General features: G+C 45.6%; 1 protein-coding gene across 1 annotated transcript in view; it reads left to right on the forward strand.

The window, feature by feature from the left end:
- Positions 1-16,824, forward strand: part of LOC138580812 (integrin alpha-X-like) — a 430,037-nt gene that overhangs the window by 85,905 nt on the left and 327,308 nt on the right. The gene's annotated exons all lie outside the window — the stretch shown is intronic.

Below are 16,824 nucleotides of genomic sequence, written 5' to 3' on the forward strand. Positions count from 1 at the left end.
GGAGAATATTTTCACTTTTGGCACGTAAGATTGTGACTACTTGAACTGGAGGGGTCTGAGTATTGCCTACTAGTGGGAGGGAGCTACCAACTGTGGCGAGGGATGTTGGTCCAAGCAAGACAACATTTTAAAATGTTTGCTTAAAATGGTGCATTTTACAGAAATGTATTTTGCGAACAATTAAGCTAATAGCCAGAGGATTTACAATAATTCCTGTCGGGGGAAACATGAAAGGATCCAATAGTTGACATCTTACCAATAGTATACATGACATTTTCCCAAAGCATTTTCATGATGCCTGTGCCTACAATATAGTCCAGCACTGCCACTGTGAGACACACACCACAATGCATGTGCCCACAATAAATGCCAACACTGCCATTGTAAAGTTCACGTTCCTGATGCTGTTGCCTGTTCCCACGGTATGTTCCATCATTGCCACAGAAAAACACCCTCCATGATGTCTGTGTCCACATTATATTTGCCAGCACTGCCACTGTGAAACACTTGCCTGTGGCCACATTAAATATATCAGCATTACTGCTGTGTTGGTGCACAAAGTATGTTCCAGTATCGTGTCCATGTAACAGATATTTTCTCATGAAGGCTGTGCCAGTATATACCAGTTTTGCCACAGTAGAAAACTCACATGTTGGTCTTTCCCAATAATCCTAGTATTGATGTTGCAAGAAGACATGGTATTTGTGCTAATATATACTGGTAGCTCCCAGTAGCATGTAGCATTACAGTTACTTCCAAATATAAACCTGGATTGTCATTTAAAATCACATTGCCAGTGCTGGGGCTTCATCGCTCTCCCCCATTACCCCACTGGCTCCTCCATGCACCAGCGCTACACCCCACCACCTGTATGCGCATACATTCAAACAATGCATATACCTGTACATACACAGAGAAGTGCACACACACACACACAAAACACGCGCACACACACGTTCACATTCACACAAACACACATTCAAATAGCCCTCAAGCATGCACAGAGTTATTTTTTAACTTGAGTAATAATCCTGCTCCTGGTCCCTCAGCTGCGCTCATCTCAGCAAATAACCCCTGTAGCTACAAGTAGCATTAAGGTCAGTTGATTGAAATACCTCTTGCTCTCACGCGTCCAATATTGCCCACAAAAATACACGATTAGAGTGTCAAAAAAGAGCCCTGCCTATCTTCCTATGGGCCGGGCTCTCTTGGTCCCCCTTCTGGCCGCAGAGACACAGCTCTTGCACAACAGTGCCTCAAATGAGGGCATGCAATGCAGGTCCTGTGCACTTGCAGGCAATAGGTCATTTGTATTTGTATTTGTATTTATTTGTTTATTTAGCGCTTTCATCCAAAGCACTTCTGTTATGCACAGTGCTCCTGATATAGAGCTCTGTACATGTTAATGTTAAAGGAAATTGTATCGCGCACCGCCACCACCGGAGTGTTCCCCAGGTGCTCTGGCGGATCTGAAAAGGAGGTTGTGTGAAAAAAGGGGGGGGGAGCGGGTGGGTTAGTAGGGTATAGTGGAAATAGGAAAGTGCGAGTTGTGATTTCCTGTTGGAAGCTTCAGTTCCGTTTGCACCGTTTGCTGAGCTTAAGTGCGGTTTTCGGGTCGGTGCAACTTCCCATGTGCTGTTGTGAGGGGTTATGTGTTGTTAGTCTGTTGTTGTAGTGTGGTGAAGTACGTGTGTATTGCTGTGCAGAGATGTGGTTGTGTGAGTTTCTGTCCGGGAAGTGTATGCAGAAATGTGATGTTTTAGAGTTGGGTTAGCACATTTTCCTTACCTCTTTGTCTTTACGTTTCTGTACTTAACATCTAGGATTATCCCGTGTGTTTGGTGTGGTAGTTTGTCTGCTTAGTTGGTGGGCATATTGAGGAGTGGCAGTTTTCCTCTGTGTTACTGTAGTGGTATGTCTACCTGGCTGATGGTGGCATGTTCCCTGCCCTAGTTTGGCGATGATTGGGTTAGAGGGTTCTGGTCACTCCCTGCCCGTCCCACTAGGGTCCTTACCTCCCCAAGTTTCCGATGTGGACATGGTTTGTTGGGTGTCGTTCCCTCGTGCTCCGGTTAGGGAAGATTAAGTTAGGGTCATGGGTTACTCCTTAAGGTTCTTGTTTTCCATTCCAACTGAGTCTTGCTTTCCCCGACCTGCTGTTTAGCCTATCTAGAATAAGTCTTTCTTAGGTTTTATGGCAGAATGACAGAATATGTGATGGGCAGTGTATAAAGTTTGGAGTTGTGCCCCAACTCCCATTATGCACTGGCTGTGAATGCTAAAGACTTATTGATAGTTGTGCTTTCTGCTGCCATCCCCAGCCTAAAGTGGTCTGTGCAAGTGAGACCTTGGTGGCAAGTGACTTGCAAAGGTCGAATTCCAGGTCTGCAGATAGGGAGACTGACTTTTTTTTTTTTAATTTGGCTTTATTGATTTTGAAACAAAAAATAAAAATAAAAACAAAAGATTTGAGCATTTCACTTGTTACAACTCTGTTAGCATATGGTTACAACAAAAGAACAAAACTAGAGTCTCATTTTATAGTTGATCGTCCTTGTGTTTGTTTCCATTCTCTGGCAATAACAGTCATTATAACATACCCCATACCCACCCACTTTCCTCCCCATGGTTGGGCAGACATCATTGCGACATCCTTTCTCTGTTGATATGTTCATAGCGGGTAATGTTCGGTTCACTATTTTGAGGTTTCCTTGATTCTTGGGTCATAACTGTCCTGTATTGAGAGTTTTTGAGATTCTTGGTTTAATTAGGATCGTGTAGTGTCCTCGGGTTGGGAGTCCGTCGTCTCTGAGAGGTGTTTGCCCCGAAATTCTGACCATAAGATCTCACATTGCGACGCTTTGTTGTGTAGGGATGCCGTGATCAATTCCATTGTGTAGATGTTGGTTGACAAATTGATCCATTCCTTCTTACTTGGAACCTTTTTGGATTTCCATTTTGTTACTAGCAGTGCACGGGCTGCTAGTAATAGGTGTGGGGCAAGACACCTGAGTCTAGTCCATTCATCCTCGTCTTTTTCCATTCCGAAGAGAACCAAACGTGGATCAACGTCTCTTTGTATGCCGTCTATGTCTTTGATCCATGCCAGGACTTCCTCCCAGAATACCTTTATACGTGGGCAGCTCCACCACATGTGCCAATAGTCGGCTGTTTCTCCACATTCTCGCCATCATCTCGGGCTCAGAGTCTGAAACATCTTGGACAATTTGAGTGGGTCGTATTGCCATCTATGTAGGAGTTTAATGGCGTGTGATTTATATTGACTGGATAAGGATGTTTTGGATGCGTTTTTGCACATCATTTCCCATTGTTATGGATCTATCTCCTCTCCTAAGTCTCTCCCCCATCTGCTTCTGAGATGTTCCGTGGACCCGGTGCCTGCTTCGATAAGTTCTTTGTACATTGTAGATATCAACCCCTTCATTTCAGACTTAGAATCCAAAAGTTGTTCGAATGGGGTGAGTTCTCTCTGGAGCTTTTCCTTCCATGCAGATTTTGTGAGGACTCCTTTTATCTGGATGTATTGGAAGGTGGATAATGGGCCTATCCCTAGGGCTTCAGTTAAGTCTGGAAGGGTTATGAAGTTGTCCTTCTTCTGGAGTTGCCCTACCCTTTCGAGTCCCGCCTCTTACCAGGATTGGAATCTTCCTACTTCGGGTATGTGGTCGTTTATGCCAGGGGACCATAAGTGGCTAAGTGGGGACGGCCAAGTGGTGATCTTGTTCATTGCTTTGCTTGGTTGCCAGATGTTCCAGATGGTACTCAGTATCGGGTGGCCCTTAATTTTCCGTTGTATTCTTTTGTGAGGGGTCCATAGCCATTCTGACACAGTGGCCGGCGAGAAGTAATGATTGTCCATGTGGACCCATTGGAGGTGGTTGTGGTCACGTAAGTGTGGGATAAGGATACATAGGTGTGAGGCTTTGTAGTATGCTCGCAGGTCGGGGAGACCTACTCCTCCTTTGTCTTTGGAAAGCGTCAGAGTGTTGTATGCAATCCTGGCCTTCTTTCCCTGCCAGAGGATCCTCAGCATAAGTTTTTTGGCCTCTTCAAAAAACGTATTTGGTATCTCGATAGGTAACATCTGGAAAGGGTACAGGAATCGGGGGAGGCATACCATTTTAATGGCGTTAATCCATCCTAACCACGAGATTGTGAGTTTGTCCCACCTATTCAGATCGGCCGAGAAGCTCTGGAGGAGGGGAGGGAAGTTAGCTTCGTATAGTTCTGTTACGTGTTTAGTGATCTGGATGCTTAAGTATTTAAACGCAGAGTGTTCGAGTCTAAGGCCTAGGGGCAAGAACTTGGTTTCATTTTCCTCTTTCGTTCCTTGCAAAGGGAACAATATTGATTTAGTCTTGTTCACCTTAAACCCAGAGAGTTTGCCATATTCTTCTAATAGTTGGAGAGCATGAGGGACAGATACAGAGGGGTTGGTAATGTGTAAAAGTATGTCATCAGCATAGAGTGCTATTTTATATTCTTTCGTTCCCAATTGCATGCCTTCTATTCTGGAGTCGGATCGTATATTTTGGGCCAGGGGTTCTAGGGAGAGCGCAAAAAGTATTGCAGAGAGGGGGCACCCCTGTCTAGTACCACGTCCCATATCAAACCATCTGGAATATTCCCCATTAACAGAGATAGATACCTTTGGGGATGTGTATACTGCTCGTATTCCTTTCCTAAATCTCGGCCCTATCCCCACCTTGCGAAGGACTGCCCTCAGGAATTCCCACTCCACTCTATCAAAGGCTTTTTCTGCGTCTATTGACAGTAGGGCAGGGTCACCTGGTAGTTCTGGTGATGAGTGGATGAGATGGAGAGTTTTGCGCATGGTTTCAGCCCCTTGCCTACCCAATATGAATCCGACTTGGTCATTGTGTATGAGGTGAGGGATCAGTACCTCCAGTCGGGCGGCTAGTACCCTGGTGTAAATTTTGGCATCTAAGTTGAGCAATGAAATTGGGCGGTATGAACCACAATGTTTGGGGTTTCTTTCCTCCTTTGGGATCACTGTTATGAGCGCCGTCGTAAACGAGTCGGGGGCTGTCCCTGTTTCTAATATCTCATTAAAGAGCTCCGTCAAGAACGGTGTTAGCTGGTCGCTGAAGGTTTTATAAAACCCAGCGGTAAAACCGTCCTCTCCGGGGGATTTGCCTACAGTTAGTCTTTTAATTGCCTCTTGGACTTCAGGTTCGGATATCGGGGATTCTAAGAGCTCAGTTTCAGGGTACAAGATTTTGGGCATGTCTATCTGGGAGAGATAGTTATCTGTATCTGATTGTCCTGGGGTCACTTCCGAGGTGTACAACGCCTCATAGAAGTTGGCAAAACTCTCTGGGATAGTGTGGAGGGTTGGGGGGGGTCGTAGGGTTTTCTTCAATTATCTCTTTCACTTTCCGCTCCGCCCTTTGTTCTCTGAGTCTGGCTGCCAGTAGTGCATCGGCCTTGTCCCCCTTCTCATAGAATTTCTGTTTGAGGAATCGAAGTTTGCGCACAATTTGTTCGTGCTCCAATAGTCTTAGTTCTTCCCTTTTACGTTGTGCTATGTTGATGTTGTCGCGGTCCGTGCCCAGGTGTTCTCTGTTCTCGCTTTCCAGTTGGCATATTTCAGACCTAAGTCTGTGCTCAATGATCTTTCTCTCTCTTTTTTTGGTAGATCCTTCACGTATGAGGATGCCTCTCCAGGTGGCTTTAACCACCTCCCATATTGTCTGCTTGGACACTTCTCCATTGTTGTTTAGTTTGAAGTATTCCTCAATTTCAGTTGCCATTTCAATTTTAAATACCGTATCTTTCCACAGGTTTTCATTACAGCGCCACTTCCCTCCTGAAAGAGGTAAGTCTGCCCATCTTATATCTGACAAGACCATGTCGTGGTCTGACCATGTTATCGGAATTATTTCTGATAGCCTTGTGGTATCAAGGAGGACCTTGGTGAGGTACAAGTAATCAATCCTGGTAAATGTTTTGTGCGGATTGGAGTAGAATGTGTATCCTCTTTCATTAGGATGTTTGATTCTCCACACATCTTGCAGGTCATATATCTCCATTATGTCGGAAAGCCCAGTGCGATCACTTCTCGTTTGGTTTCGGGGTTGCCTGGTTCCCAGTCTTTGGTCGGGTCTGCCCATTGATTAAAGTCTCCTCCGAGAACAACTTGGCCAGATGCTTCTAACATTATTTTGGGTACTGTCTTTTCTATGAACTCGGCTTGTCCTGCGTTGGGAGAGTATATTACTGCGACTGTTACTTTAACCTTTGCGATTGTCCCAGATATCAGGAGGGCACGCCCGCTTACATCGGACCAGGTCTTATCTACTTCGAAATTGATTCCCTTCTTGATCAGGATTCCAACTCCTCCCTTCCTGAGTGGGCCCGAGCCCCAGAATTCATTTCCCCCTCTTTTTCCTAGTATGCCTCTCTCCTCCCCCTTGGCAAACTTTGTCTCTTGTAGAAGGAGAATGTCTATTTGAGATCTATGGAATTCCCTTGCCACTAGTGATCTCTTGGTCGGCGAGTTTAGGCCTTTCACGTTAAGTGTTCCTATCCTTAGGGACTCCCTACCCTTCTGCTCTTCAATTGGTGCCATTATCAGAGTATTTCGGTTGTGGATTCGTGACCCATGTCAAGTAGATATAGTGTTCATAAGGACACACGTCGTCTTGAGTGATCCTTTGTATTGCCGATAATGCTTCATCCTCTGTACATTTCTTGTCTGCCCCTCCCCACCACCCTCCACCCTTCCCACATTGACGGCATCCGTGCAGACCCAGATAAAGACACTGGTCCTGCATCGAACCACCTTTAGGGACCGTCACTTCAGGTCCCCAAGATTATTATAACATCATAATCTTGATTGAGCCCCCTTTCACCTCCCTCCTTCATTTACATGGCCCAAGTCTCTTTTGAGCCTATACATCCTTACACAGTTCAGGTCATGGACATATGTATTAGAATATATGTCATTTTACCAGTGTTGCAGTTCATCGGTTCTCTCCCCCTGGGGGGGTATTACCTCTCCGAAATTTCCTCGATCCCTTGACTCGTTTCCTTCTGGGGCCCTGTATACGCCATCCTCTTTCTTCTCGACGTGGGTCTCCCCGATCGTGTTCCCCTGCGCTTGGTCCAAGGAGGTCAGAGATGTACGCCTTGATCTCCCCCTCTGACCTTAGCTTGATTTTGTTTCTGTTGTATTCGAAGGACAGAGAGAAGGGGTATCCCCACCTGTATCTTATGCTCTTTTCCTTCAGATGTTTGGTGATCGGCCCGCACATGCATCGGAGTGCTAAGGCCATGGATGATAGGTCCTGGTATATCGATATTTGGGATCCTTGGAGGTTAATTGAATCGCTGCTTCTTGCTTTCTCGAGGATCCGTGTTTTGTCCTGAAAGCGGTGAAATCGAGCACGGACAGATCTTGGTCCACCTGGAGGCCCTCCGGCTCTGTGTATCCTCTCTGTTTTAGGTTCATCAACCGCGTCATCGGCAACTAAGAGTTTGATGATGTCATGCAGGGTGTTCTTCAGATCGCTCTCCGTCTCCCCTTCTCGTTCCGGGATTCCGAAAATACTCAGGTTGTTCTGCCTCTCCCGGTTTTCCAAGTCATCAAGCTTGAGTTTGAAGCTCTCCTCTCGTTGCTCCAGTTCGGTCAACCGCTGGTCGAGTTGTGCTTCTAGGGTGTCTATGGACGCTTGATTGTTCTCGACCCCTTCGAGCCTCTCCTCCATGGTGTCTAGGCGTTGGGTGATCTTGTCAATTTTGGAGCCAATGCTGGCACCCATATTCTTTATTTCACCCAGTAAGGCGGCAATGTCCCCTTTGGTAGCTGCTGATTCACTCCCCGAGGTATTTTGGTTCGCCATGCTATGGTCACAAATTTCGGCAGGAGTCGAGACATAGGAGAATGTAGCTAGTTTCTCCCGTATGTCCATTGGTTCTCCCGAAATTCAGTGGTGTCACCAGTGCTGTTTGTCGGGGAGATTGGGTCGGGGGCAGAGGAGGCACACGCCCCTGAGTCGGGGGCCCAACCCTCTGCACTCTGACTTCGGTGGTCTCGGGTAGTTCATTAGGTGTTGGGAGGGGTGTCCGTGGTGCGTTTGTTGATATGCCCAGGGTATGGGTGGCACAGTAATGCGTATGGGTCACCTGGGGTGCCCTTTAAGCGGTGTCCGGGTCTGCCGATGCCTTGGGGATGTTTTCCTCTTGTGCGAGTTGCGGGGGTAAACATTTGGGGTGATGAACCTAAAACAGAGCCGAAGGGCCTCCAGGCGGACCAAGATACAAGACGTAACTGTGCTCCGGCGAAAACCAAGAAAACTATTTTACCGGAGTGCCGTTCCGTGTAGACCCGAAGCCCAAATCCCCCCAAGTTGAGGAAACTCTCTGCTCCTGACTGCTGTTAGTCTCCAGAATGCTGTGTCTGAGACACTGCGCTCAGGAAACTGCTGCAAGTCTCGCTGTGTCTGTGTCTCAGACCCAGCGGTGCGAGAGGCATTCAGGGGCAGAGAGCTTCCGCAACTTGAGGGTGGGGGGTCTACGCCACTTGTTGCACATCGATGCTCGCAAAGAGACACAGTGCCAGGCACAGTGTTTCTATGCGTGCAGCTCAGCCGTGATATGCAATGACTTCACAGACTGCACCTGAAAGTCGTTGTTTGCTCAACAGCCCAAGCCCAAACAATGAAACTGTCAAAAGATGTATACATGTCTCATGCTTTGCACACAGCCTACAGACACAAGCTACTCCACACTGATGACGCACAATGAGGCTGAAACATGACTGGGCATGCTTGTGGTCTTGTGCAGAAGGGATGTGACCTAGCAGTTTGTGCTGGACTGCCCCTTTGTGGGTGAGGCCAAGCCTGATTTCCATATGGTCTTTCCCCTTTCTGTAATGACTTGGCAGGCGAAGAACGATGGACTGGAGGGTTGCCCAGAGCAATTGCCAGAGGTTTAAGATTAATTCTAAATCTTCCAGCCATCAACTCTTTGTTTTGGCTTGCACACATTTTACTGTCAGGCGACTATTCTGACAGAGGAAAAGAGCACCATACCAAGAGTGGATTTTATGCTCAGAAAGAATGAATGTTTGAATTACTAGCGCAGACATGTTTTATAAATTGGTGGTCATTCCCAAAATGCACTTTATTTTTATGCAAAGCAGTCCGGATACTATCTTCAGGGCATGCACATCATTCAAAACATAGCTCAGCCCCTGAGTCCCGCCCACACCACTGATAATCTGACCCCAGTCCCGCCCACACCACTGACAATCTGGCCCCAGTCCCGCCCACAGCACTGACAATCTGGCCCCAGTCCCGCCCACACCACTGACAATCCGCCCTCCCGAAGCCCCTTCCTGCCCCCCGCAAGGGGCAGGGGGAGTTCCCCCAGCAAATATTGTCAATTTCCAGCACTGTCGTGGAGAGGTATAAATTGGTGGTCATTCCCAAAATGCACTTTATTTTTATGCAAAGCAGTCCGGATACTATCTTCAGGGCATGCACATCATTCAAAACATAGCTCAGCCCCTGAGTCCCGCCCACACCACTGATAATCTGACCCCAGTCCCGCCCACACCACTGACAATCTGGCCCCAGTCCCGCCCACACCACTGACAATCTGGCCCCAGTCCCGCCCACACCACTGACAATCCGCCCTCCCGAAGCCCCTTCCTGCCCCCCGCAAGGGGCAGGGGGAGTTCCCCCAGCAAATATTGTCAATTTCCAGCACTGTCGTGGAGAGGTATTTCTTGGGTGGCGGTCTGCATTGGTGCAATCGGTGCCCACCATTATGCATTCACCACAGTGGCGACAGGCCTGGGTTGGATCTGCTCACTTAGAGAGTTTATGCTTTTACTCTACCCCTGACACCCACCACAGATCCCACCTGGCACTCGCCCAATGAGCCCGGCTAATAATACTCTTCAGATTCCAACTTGCAATGTGTGACTGCCCTTTTGTTTTTCCTGAATTCATCAGACACGCCTCATAGGAAATATTCATTGAAGCCATGGACATGGGTGTAATTTTAAGGGGTGCGGGGGTGTTTGTCCCCCCAACTTTCATGGCGCACTATTTTGTCCCCATTCATTTCAATGGGGGCACCTTTTCTTCAGAGGTCATGTCCCCCCCCAACATTTTCAGCAAAGTTTCTCCACTGGCCAGAGATGGCAATGAGTTCACTGTGGCATGAAAGAGGGCTCTGTTCTTGGACGCCGGGGGCACAGAAGGTCCGAAACTGTACATGTTAATAGCCAAATCCAAAAGTCTGGATGGTTCAGTGACTCGCAGTGAATTTAGTGATGCACAAACTCAGACGCAATGCAGTTTTGATATTAAAGTGAGCATTACGTTGAAGTACAGCAGTTCTATGCCAGGCTGTAGACCTGCCACATTTAAGAGAATGACACTGATCGCCTATGGAGCAAAAATACAGGCATTTCATTAATTTGAATACCCACAATGCATTGCTCTGTGGAACTGAACTGGAGGTGAACTTCCAGCTGTGGCTACTATGTGGCGCTGTGCAGCTTATTAAAAGGAAATGGCCTATTCCACTCCCATTTTACATTGTACAAAGGTTTTTGTTCCTTGTATTATTTAAACCCACCATATTATTGCTGTTTGGTAATCATGTCCCAATGCTCCAATCACAAAAACGAAAAAAAGTTATTGATCTTCATCACTGAAGTCATTAACTGTCTGTCTCAGATGGAAAAGTTGTTGGTGGTTCTAAAGGCAGCAGAGGAATTCCTGGACATGTTTGGCTATATAAGGGATTGTGAGTAAGGGTAGAAGAGGTAGCTCCTTCAGCATGTATTTTCTCAGTAGTTGGTACAAACTCATTGAAGTCTTACTGTTGAGTACCAACTCCGTTGGAGTAGCAGACATGAATGAAGGATTATGCATAAAGACGTAGGTAGGTGTACATCATCCAATAGGATGGAGAAGTGTCTGTACTACAAACAATGGCCGAATATAAGAAGTAGAAGAAGAAATAGAAGGATGTCAGCTACATCACGTTGATGATCCCCCAAAGAGGGTGAAACATGTATGTGTGGGGTTGCCGGATTTGTCAGAGCTGCCTGCTGGGGCTGATAAAGGGATCTAAAAAAAGAGTACTGCTATAAGGCAATGACACGGATCTCCTATGGAGCAAACATAAGCATGTATTTGATTTGCCTTCCCACAATGCATTGCTCTGTGGCTCTGAGATGGAGGTGAACTTCAAGCTGTGGCTTCTAGGAGGCGCTCTTGCATGTGTGGCATGTTAAATAAAATGGCCTAGTCACCTTGTCAAAGGAGGCTTTAAAATCCTGTGTTGCAACAAATAGGGATCTTTGATCTAATGATGTTGTGTTCTGGGCCCGGTGCAAGAGAACCATCGTATCTGCAGATATGGAGAGGCCTTTCCTGAAAGCTGATTGGGTAACATGCCAGATGATATTCGCTTCCATACAGTAGGTTATTTCATCTCGTAATACTTCGGCAGAAATCTTGCCAGGCAGGGGTGTTGCTAGGTCTGGAAAAGATCAGGTGCTAAGGTAATGTCTGGACTGGCAGGACTCTGGGCTAGCTAGCCTTTTGGTTGTAGCCCCTGAGCTTCTATCCGGGGCTACAGCCAAAAGACGCCCCCCCCAGCAACGCCTCAATGCCAGGCATATCCAATGAGGATATTTGGGAATCGTTGCCTGTCCGGTTTTTAGACCTTTCTTATGATATGATAGGTTATTTATAGCATACTTAATACCTAGAGGTTTCTAAGCGTGGACCCGGAGATCGAACCTGTGTTGCTCCTTGTCGTCTTGCTTCCAAGGTGAGCACGTTGCCCCTGAGCTATCTTCCCGAGACTATGAAGGGGCACTTTCGGAGGTGCTCCCCCCAGTGCAGCAATGCAACTGAATAACACAGGGAAGCCCAACTGTCCTCATGCTAAACTCGTGTCTAATCAATGTAAAATCAAGACCACCAATCTGGGGATTTTATATATCATTTTATAATGTATATCTTTTAGATAAACCGTGGTCCCCCATGCTGCATAATCTGGAAGTTGGACATAATATACATTTGAGGTTCAGTTTACAGGGATTTATTCGTTCAGAAGGTGGCTCAACCGGTCATCCTCAGAAATACCATTTAACTTGAAACTTCAGTACTGCTGGCTGTGCTCGTTTAAAATGTTCGAAATTTTTTTTTTAAACTTGTATTGCCACGTGCTTCTTGTGACAGTTATGTACATGCCTTTATCACTTGCAAAATGTTTGCCAATTTCTGTGCCTCTGTTTCAACACTGTAATGACGGCCACTATTTTAGGCATCTTCATGGATTTCAAAACGGATCTGTATTTTTACTAGTTTTCAAGGCTGGTGGACAATGTTGATTGCCACTATTAGTATTAAAATGCTCTATCATAGAGGATGTCCCATGAGTTTCTGCCCGAATCTGAATCTTTGCTATTTTAAAATCATACTGGATTAGGAATGCGGATGGATCTTTCTCCTGGCAAGTCTGGCTCCACCACATATGATCAAAAGTATAGTCCCTTATCTTGGGGGGGGGGGCGCAGCTTTATTTTGATCACGGACCAAGAGACACGATTGCCACTCCTGCGATTTCCCATTCAAATTTTGAGGTAAAGCACTCACCCCCGGATCCACTAATAAATAACCTTAAAAGTGGGGGGACATTGTGGGGACGTCACGTGATCGCGGGAGCGCGGTCTCACGAGATCTCGGCCAACGTGATCTCGCGGACCCACGCTCCGTGAGCGGGAACTCTTGGCGCCAGTAGGAGGCTGGTGGAGCGCCAGACAGGTCGGTCTGGACAGCGCTGCTCCTTATGAGGAGCCAATGTGACTGAAGGCCCAAGTCAATACCAGCTCACTTCCAGGGCGTAAGTCCAATGCCATAGGAGGCCTCCTGGGGGCCCTGGAAGTACACTGCGTGCAGTCTACTGCACACCCGCTTCCAGTGAGGTTAACTGGGAAGCCCATCCGATACTGTGAGTACTCGCCCTGTCCCATCTCCTGGACTATTGCTACCCGTGTTCTGTTATTGATTAAAAGCAGTTGCAACTACCTTGGGCGTCCTGTCGTCCTTTGAGGTCACAACCGACATGAGTAAAACATTGAATAGATATTAAATATAAAGTTGCTACACGTGTAGCATGTGTCAATCTACCTCCCTCTATCTCCTCTCTCGTTCCCTTTCCTTCCCCGCTCTCTCTTCTCGCCCCTCTCAAGCTCTATTTGTGCTTTGGTGTGGGAACCTTACTGAGTTCCCCTCTGCCTGAAGTCGCCTGATGCAAGGAGAGGAGGGGCTGAGCCAGACTGAGCTTTATTAATTGTGGTGTGGGATGAAAGGTAAGGACCCTTGATTACTTTTGGAAAGGGGTGACTGAGAGTCAGCGTCTGTCAGCATAAAAGCAGTACTTCACTTTAGAAGCGGAGGTGCGGGAGGGCATTAGCCATCCTACGATATCCTCTGCAGAGTCACTCAGAGCAGTAATCCTCAGTGGCAGTTCTTTTCAGGGTCTCCTGTGGAGAACGGGTGATTTCTGCAACCCCCTAGCATCCCCTTTTCTCCATCGCCAAGCCCCTATAAAACATTGCCTACTCATCGTTTGGCAGATCCACCTGAGACGTTGCTAAAAGCACAGTGACAACAGAAAAAGTACATTTATCTTGAAGCGGCGAAGGGAGTGATTTTTTCATGTGCCGTTACGCACCTGTTTCAAGGGCTGGAACGGGTGGTAATGGCCTGACTTCGCTTGGGCCTATGGCAAGGGCAACGGGATGTTACCACCCATTCCTGCCCTTGGAACGGGTGCTTAACGCCATTAGCACGGGGCTGGCAAGGGGCTTATTTAAAGTATTATCATTCTGTGAATGGGGCGCCCGGTGCCGTCCCTTTCACAGAACAAAAAGACTGTTGAATATAGCCACGATGGAAAGGTAAGGCGGGGTTCTGAGCCCCTCTTCCCTTTCCATGGTGGCCGTCGGGAGCAGAGAGGAAGGAGCGTTGTGGCAGCGGCACTCGACACAGCCAAAATTAGGTAAGTGGGGGGGTTGGAATGTTAAAAAAAAGAAAATGAGGGTATGGAGGGTGCGCTGCGCTTAGACCTGTAACTAAGGGCCCCGAGGGATTACCTAAAGCAGTAATGCCCCTCCCCCCCAGCTTGGGGCTTATTGCTTAATTAATGGCCTTTACTGCAATTGCACATATGAGTGAACATAAACGAAAAGGGAACAGAGAACTCAAGTTGCGCCAACTAGAGTCAAGATTAATAATACAATATGGCACAATGAAACCTAAACTACAAAAAGTTGATGAAGAATTGTATGTTTTCTGGAATTAAACTTTTGGATTCCATATTGTGTTCTGTTTTAAATGTGTACCTTGCATGATCATACTCTAGATATTCTGTGTTTTTTTCTTTAAAAATGTATAAGATATTGAGTATTATTGATGGATATGCGTGTAGTGATTGGTATATTGGTAGTCTAGTGTTTTATCATGCGCACTTGTTGCCGAATGACTCATAAATATTTTATGATGGATCACTTTTTGATACTTGATCTGCATCCATTGCTTCGCTTTAACACTCTTGAATTTGTTTTGAATTTGGAAAATATCTAATTTGTTATTTTTCAGCACGAGCACTTTAGCTCTTTATTGTTTATGCAAATAGCTGTTATTAGAACCTTTCCTCCTTTTCAAAGAGGTCTTTAATATAACAATGTGACCATGCTCGTTGAACACTAGTTGCAAACAGTTTGCCCCATTGGAATTCCCTTTGTGAAATCCATTCCAAGATGGCGCTTCTATTAGAGTGAGTTTGGTAAAAAACACACGGTCACATGATACATGTAGAACACTAGAGGAAGCAGAAGGTTCTTTTCTCTATGTATTCACACAGGTTGTTTAAAACTGTTCTGAAATTACCTGATGAAGTCCTGTTAAGGAGGGAACGTGTGGCAAAATGTTAAACTTGTTCATGGGTTTTTCTTCCCTACCCATGGTTGCATTGGATGTTAAGATGTTGGACCCCTGACAATTTGTCCAATAAATGTGTACTTTCCTTGCATTTTAAGAACTTTAGTAGAACATGTGCCAGGTATTTTTTCTGGAGCCATCTCTGGCATTGGGAAGTTAGGGCACCTTGTTTGGATTCGTATGTGAACATAAAAGCATTGCATATTGCCTTTGTTTCTGCTATTATCAAGGCCAAATACGACACCTCCAATGTAATCTGCCAAATGTAACCCTTGTGATTGCCCCAACGATTCAAAAATCCTGGGCCAGGGATGTTATTCAATGATCTGCACCTATCGAGCATAGGAAAGTCCAATGAATCCTCAGAAAATCTAGCATTAAGGTCACAGAGGGCAATAGTAAGTGAGCCCAAATGGATTTACTGCCGTTCTTCCAAGATAATAGTTATTGTATCCAGACTATTTTGAAGTAAGAATATATCAGTAAATGAAAAGATGAATATAACTAACTAAAATCCATGGCCAAATGCACACAGAAAGTAACTTGACAATTATAACATGGTGTTTAACTGCCAAAAAGAGACCACCAATTGCTCTCCCTCATACCTACCAAGGCTAGTTCTTCAATGGTATATCAACTATCCACATTTATTTTCCCCATAGTCAAGCCTCTTGTAATGCCACCACATCATGTGTGGTATGCAGTGATTTTTAACATATGAATAATAACAAATGGAATTTTTAACTAACTGAAAACACCTTAAAGCAATAAACCATTTTTAAAAACTGTATATATGTGGTTGGGAATGGGAATAGTAGTTGTGGGGATGGGAAAAAAGTATGAATAAAAAAAGGGATCTTTGGGGGCAAACCCCCCTTCAAACAACTAAAGAAAAAGTATTTTTAGTGGGTGTTTTAGTTTGTTCAAATTAGATAAATTATATTATGTAGAAAACATCCATTCCAAACCTCCTAAAATTGTGAGCATGTTCTGAAACCATTGATGTTAACAGAGAGGAATTCAAAAGGACCCACAATGCAACTGAGTTGTTATCTTCCTCTTCAACTATCTTCTTGTTATTCTACAAAATCAATCATCAGATATACTAATGACCTTTAGTTGGGAAATAGAAGAAAGTATTGATAACACGCATTGTCTATTCAAAATGGGTAGATTAGGATTTTTAAGAATTCTCGCAAATTCTAAGTGAAGTCAAACTCGAGATCTCTTAGAAAATGGCTGCTTGTATAATGGAATTATTGCATTATTTGCGGACGAGTAAGCAACCCAACTCTAACTATACATTTGTGGGGCTCAGGAACACCCGCTTTTGGTTGTACACTGTTCTCCGTTCATCGAGAGAATCAATACAAGAGTGAAGCTGTCCTTGGTCCTTTCCCGGGGTAATTGTGGACAGATCTGGCTCTGTAGACCCTATGGGTTAGAAACCCTTAGAGAGCGGCAAGCCCATCTTTGCCACATCCCCTTAGAAACAACTCTCAATAAGATGTGTTGATTTTTCTTAGCACTGGATACTTTCTTCTCTGGAAGTTGTGTTTCTTTCTTGGACAAATGTGGTTCAGGTAGCATAATACCTTTGTGACTAACACTTGGAGAGCCATTGAACAAATCATGTGATTTGGGAGAAGAACAAGGAGGTAACAGTGTAGTCTTTATACTACTTTTAGGATTGTTTAGTCGATATTTCTTTTTCTTTTGCTTCTTGCTGAGGTTGATTGACTCTTCCAGGGATACACTAGCTGCATGACCTGGATTTACCTACACTCTGACCTCTGGCTGACTG

This window comes from Ambystoma mexicanum, chromosome 3p, assembly GCF_040938575.1.
Source record: "Ambystoma mexicanum isolate Mex_15411 chromosome 3p, UKY_AmexF1_1, whole genome shotgun sequence".
NCBI classification, from domain to species: Eukaryota; Metazoa; Chordata; class Amphibia; order Caudata; family Ambystomatidae; genus Ambystoma; species Ambystoma mexicanum.